We start from the raw sequence: 6,526 nt of genomic DNA, 5'->3' as shown, positions 1-6,526 counted from the left end.
TTGTATGGATTTGGATGCTTTGTAGTGGCTAAACCAAGTCTTTCAATGAGCATGGTACTCGCGACATTGGTGCAACTCCCTCCATCGATTATAAGGCTACACATCTTGCCTTGAACGTGGCAATAAGTGTGAAAAATATTTTCTCATTGTTGCTCATCTTCAACTCCTTGAATGTTTAGACTTCATTTCACAACGAGGATCTCTCTTTTGATGGGCATCTCAAGTTCTTCTTCTTCGTCAGTGGGAATGTCAGGTTCTTCCTCCTTTTCATCTTCGGACTCAATTCCACCATTTGGCTAAACCACCATCAACCGACGATTGGGACATTGACTAGCAATGTGTCCCCTCCCTTGGCACTTAAAACACTTGATATCATGAGAATGGTTGGAAGCAGGTTCGTTCTTATTCTTGCTAGTTTCACCACTTGTTTGATTGGGCTTGGCAGAAACAAAAGGCTCCTTGGGACGATTAGGAACTTTGCTCGTCCCTTGACTCTATTTGTTGGCAGAGGATGATGGATAGGATCGGTTGGCTCCCTTTCGCTTCAATTAATTCTCAATTTTTATTGCCATATGGACCATGTCCATCACTTCAACATAGTGTTGAAGTTCTACGATATTGGAAATATCACGATTCAAACCAACAGGAACCCCACCATCGTCGCTTCATGATCTTCATCCACGTCGGCTCGTATCATGGCAACTTCCATTTCTTTATAGTAATCTTCAACGTTACGGTTTCCTTGAGTGAGATTTTGCAGCTGATGATACAAGTCCCTATGGTAGTTTGAGGGAACAAATCATTTCCTCATGACATTCTTCATTTAGGCCCACGTAGAGATAGGCCTCTCGCCGTTCCTCCTTCGGCTAGTCACAAGCTGATCCCACCATACAATTGTGTACTCTGAAAACTCTAAGGCTTCAAGTTTCACCTTTTTGATCTCAGAGTAATTATGACACTCGAAGATGAGTTCGACTTTCTTTTCCCATTCCAAATATGCTTCCAGGTCATTTTTTACCAGTGAACGGTGGCATGGACATTTTGATGTTTCTGAGGTTGTCATTGGAGCGATCTCTTCCTCGATGACCCCGATTTCGTTGGCCTCAATTCCACACACTCTGAATAGATGAGTGGTCACTCTCTTGTTCACTTGACTCATCAGGCTCTTCCTGATTCTGATTAGGACGCCCACGCCCACGCCTTACTTCCTCGGAGGTTCTTTCTCATTGTCCTTGGGCCTCCACTTGGTATAGTTGATCCTTGATGGGCTCGAGCTTACGGTCAAAAAGCCTCTCCATTTCATGCATTAAGGCTTGTAGATTCAAATTTGGCACTCCTCTACCCGCAACATTACGAATGGGCCTCAAACCTCCTCCCTTCATTTGATATCTCTCGGGGATTCTAGACATGAGAATTTAATCACACAACAAAAACTCACACGTCACTCACAAAGAAGAATCACTCAACTTTGGCTTTTATTTCTTTCGGATAGTCTCACCACTCTCTAGCCTTTTTACCACTCGATTTTTGCCTCTTGAAGTTCTCCTCGGACTACGTAGACGAATCAGTACAGTTGGGGTCCGCTTACAGAAGTGATGTGGTTAGGTGAAGAACAATGTAAGGGTTAAGGGTAGGTTAACAAACAAAAGATGAAGGTGTTTTTTAAGTGTGGCCATTAGATATGAAGTAGATTTCAAATTCAGACAGAAAAGAAAATTGGAATAACGAAACTTTACTTCTTTTCTTTTATTTATTTATTTATTTTCGTAATAACTTTTTTGTACTTTCAATTTTTTTTACTACTAATGTATATTCTTTTCTCTTTTTTTTTGTAAATATTTTTTTTCAATTTTTTTTTGCTAATATTCAATCCTGGGGTACAAAAACGTTGATTATTACCTCAATTTAACTAACTTTGATACCAACATGATACGCACTCGCCTCGATTGAGAGTTGAGTCGTAATGCTTGCTCGATCGTAAATCGAGTAAGTTAAGGTTCTTTTTGAGAAGATTTGTTTAGGAAGAAGCTAGGCTCAAAATGGTTTGATGTAGTTATTGGACAGTTTAAGAAATGGTGGAATGGAAGTCGGCTAAGGCTTCAAGTAAGAACTAACACAATATTGATGTGTTAATCCATAACTTATGAGAACACCTAAGTCAGAAATGCAATGAAAGGATATTGGATAGTTGATGAAGACCTCGACCCACTTTCAAAGATGATAGGAACCTCGGTATAATTTGAACGCCATACTTTGGATCAGTTCGGGATATCAAAGACAGAATGGATGCTACAAAGGAACTTTGATAAGTGATGTATGCACGCCCGGGGCTCCCTCAATTACTAATCAAGATCCTATCGAGCTGCCAAAAGGTCCTATGACTTGAGCTCATTCCAAGAGACTTCAAGAAGCTTTAACAACTTTGTTGACTCGAATTTGGGATGAAACAAAACCCCTTGACGTTGGAGAAGCTTTGGAAAACTCTTTAAGGACTCATTGCACTCTTTTGCAAACCGACTTCAGCTCCTCTCCAGCTCCCCAAGCTCAATTCAGCTCCAATCAGCTCACTTGAGCTTGTTTTATCTCGTTTGAGCTCAATTTAGCTTCTTTCCAGCTCATTTCTTTTCCATTTCAATAAACTAAGTTTTAACTTATTTTGCTACAGCTCATGTCGACTTCCCTAGCTCAAATTAGTTCATTAAGTATTTTTGTTTATTTGAGCTAGCCGAATTTAATATGCTAGTTGATTTTAATTTAATGTGTCTGAAATTAGTTAGTTGTTATTTAGGCTGTCAGTTGCTGTTTAAATTATGATTTAATGATATAATTAAATGTGTTCATATCTTTGTAGTTCAGCCGAATGTGGAGGTACATTAATGGCTAGGTGCATGTACGGGTTTGTTCAATGAATGAGAAGATTCATGCATGGTTCAGTTCAATGCTTGGAGGAATTATGTTCATGTACATGGAAGATTAATTACATGCATTTGGATTGGAAGATACATCCACTTTGGATGGCACACATGCATGAATGGAGAGCATTTAATGCAAGTTCATGTACGGCCAGATTCAAGCTCCCTTCCAAGTTCCATGCATAGCTGAAGGTATGTGGGAGAACTTTTGGAGTCTCTATGCACCTATTCAGCCAAGAGACACCTCTTGGAAGCTTCATGCACTCCATGGCTGAACCTAGACAAACCATTGAGCTTCCAAGGCTTCACATTCATCCAAGTACATTTGCTTAAGCATGAAGCTGTCCAATACATTCCCATTCAGCCGAATCTAGCCTTAGTAAATTAAATAACTTGTTCTAGATTATTCTAGTTGATTCCTAGCCGAATTTACTTAGTCTTTAAGCCAGCCAATTTGTCTATTCGGCTACACTTGTTAAACTATAAATAGTTTACACATTTCTTTGTAATGGGACTTTTGCCAATTTGTTAATGAAACTCTGTTTCTGTGAGGTTGCTTCCTCTCATATCTCGTACAAGTTTCAAAGACTTATCTAGTTTGTGCTAGTGGCATCTACCGATCTTGTTTGAACTTATCACCATCTTTGGTGTGGTGTTCACCTATCTTTCTATTCCATTTATCCACCTTAACAATATAGGAACCTAGGTGACACTTTTTAGTGTTGAATCATTCCTAACATTAAGTTCGTTAATCCATCCGCATCTTTCGAATTTCTTTCTTGTGATCGCCAAATCCAAACTATCTATCCAACATCCATCTTTGTTTCCTTAGCCGAACCTATTACTACCCTTTTCACTTCTTTGAACCCCTTCTACTTTAATGAAACCTAGCCATCCAACTTCTATTTCTAAGACCGAGTAACGAACAACTCTTCTCATCTACGATCGGGCAACTACGTGAATTTAACTCAATCACCCAAGCTAGATCCCATCATTTGGTATCAGAGCATGTAAAACAAGAGGCGTCGACGTTCGTATCAAGACCAAAATAGGTTTGTTGTAAAAAAAATTCGAATTAAAAAAAAAGATTCAAGTTGTATTTTCATTTTCCTATTGTAATAGCATTATTCTAAAGTAAAAAAAAAGAAGAAGGAAAGACGAAATTATATAAAAAGGTGAAGTGTTTAAAAATTCTTCTCCGTTGCTTATACCTTTGTTCCGATCGTCAAGTGTTCTTTTCATCAGCTTTGTACCCCCCAAAATGCCACACTACATCAAAAATTTTCTTTTTAGCCTACTCGTACACCCATACACCTTATCCCTTGTAACCAATTTGAAGCCGACCCCAAAACACCAAGACGAGTCAATGAAACAAAATACGAGGTTACGAAAGTAAGTTTGAGTGGTAAAAGGCTAGAGAGTGTGAGAACATTCGAGTGGTTGAAAAAGCCTAAACGAGTGAAAACATGAGTGGAGTGCACAACTATTATTTCTTTCCGAGCAAAATAGCGAGGTTTGTGGTGAGGATTCTAATTATTCTTATCATTTAAGATGGAGCATGCCAGAAAGCTTCTCGTTATCAAAAGAATCCTTAGTATTCAAAGTCCTGAAAATGAACAACAATGGGAGATTATCTTCCATTCCCGATGTCAAGTTCAAGGGAAAGTTTGTAGCTTGATCATCGATGGTGGAAGCTGTACCAACGTGGCAAGTACTTTAATGGTGGAGAAACTAGGCTTGACCTCCACCAAACATCTGAGTCCCTACAAACTCCAATGGCTCAATGATGGTGGCAAAATCAAGGTAACCAAACAAGTGCTTGTTTCTTTTTCAATCGGTAAATACGAGAACGAGGTACTTTGTGATGTTGTTCCCATGCAAGAGGGACATTTGTTGCTTGGCAGGCCGTGGAAATACGATCGAAGAGTCACCTATGACGGATATACCAACTGGTATATGTTCAAGTATCAAGGAAAGAATATCACTTTGGCTCCGTTGACGCCAAAGAAAGTTTTCGAGGATCAAATGAGAATGAAGCCTATTGTAAATCAATTAAGAGAAAAAGAAAAGAATGGATGTGAAAAAGAAAGAAAAGAAAACGAAAAAGAAAAGTAAAATGAGAAAAAGAATGCAAAAATAACAAAAGAAAAAAAAGAAAAAGTGAGAAAAGAAAAAGAAGAGCAAGAAAAAGATAGTAGAAAAAAAGTTTGTTTGCAAAAAAAAGAGAAGTCCGGAGAGCGTTTCTGTCAAAACAAACCATTCTTGTACTCCTGTACAAGGAAAATATTTTTAGCACTAACGAATTATCTGAGGAATTACCTTCTACTATTTTGAGCCTTTTGTAGGATTTCCAAGACGTTTTCCCGAAAGAGACTCTGAGTGGATTACCACCCCTTTGAGGAATTGAGCACCAAATCAATTTTGTGCCCGGTGCGGCAATTCCAAATCGTCCTACCTATAGAACGAATCTCGAAAAAACTAAAGAACTATAAAGGCAAGTCAACGAGTTGATGGAAAAAGGCTATATTAGAGAAAGTCTTAGCCCCTGTGTCGTGCCAGTCCTCTTGGTGCCGAAAAAGTATGGTACTTGGCAAATGTGTGTCGATTGTCGTGCTGTGAATAAAATCACTATGAAATATCGACATCTGATTCCTCGACTAGACGACATGTTAGACGAACTAAGTGGAGCTAAACCACTTTCCAAGATCGATTTAAAAAGCGGATACCACCAGATTTGTATGCGAGAAGGCGACGACTGGAAAACTGCCTTTAAAACGAAACATGGTTTGCATGAGTGGTTGGTCATGCCGTTTGGCTTAACCAACGCTCCTAGTACTTTTATGAGACTAATGAACCATGTGTTGAGATCCTTCATTGGTAAGTTTTGTGTTGTTTACTTCGATGATATCCTCATATATAGCAAGACTTTGGAAGAATATGTAATACATCTCAAGTCTGTTCTTGGAACATTACATAAGGAAACTCTCTTTGCTATCTTAAGAAATGTACCATCTGTTCTGATAAAGTTATTTTTCTTGGTTTTGTGGTTAGTACACAAGGTTTGGAAGTCGACCAAGAGAAAATAAAGGCAATTCAAGAGTTGTCGAGGCTTACATCCATTAGCCAAGTTTGAAGCTTCCATGGATTGGCAAGCTTTTATCGGTGTTTTGTGCCCAACTTTAGTACATTAGCCGCACCCTTAACAAGTGTGATAAAAAAGAACTCTGCATTCCATTGGGGAGATGAGCAAGAGAGGTCTTTTGTTGAGATTAAAAATTGTCTTACTAACGCACCTTTACTTGCTTTGCCAGATTTCTCAAAGACCTTTGAACTTGAGTGTGATGCATCCGGTGTGGGAATTGGAGCTGTTTTAGCCCAAGATGGATGACCCATTGCCTATTTTAGTGAGAAGCTTAGCAGAGCCCCAGTCAGTTATCCGGTCTACGATAAAGAAATGTACGCACTAGTACGGGCTCTTGAAACGTGGCAACACTATTTGTGGCCAAAAGAGTTTGTGATCCATTCTGACCATGAAGCCCTGAAACATATAAAAGGCTAAAACAAATTGAACAAGAGGCATGCTAAGTGGGTCGAGTATCTTGAATCATTTCCCT

This window comes from Gossypium arboreum, chromosome 5, assembly GCF_025698485.1.
Source record: "Gossypium arboreum isolate Shixiya-1 chromosome 5, ASM2569848v2, whole genome shotgun sequence".
In the NCBI taxonomy this organism is placed as follows: Eukaryota; Viridiplantae; Streptophyta; class Magnoliopsida; order Malvales; family Malvaceae; genus Gossypium; species Gossypium arboreum.
Note: the sequence above shows the minus strand (reverse complement) of the source record.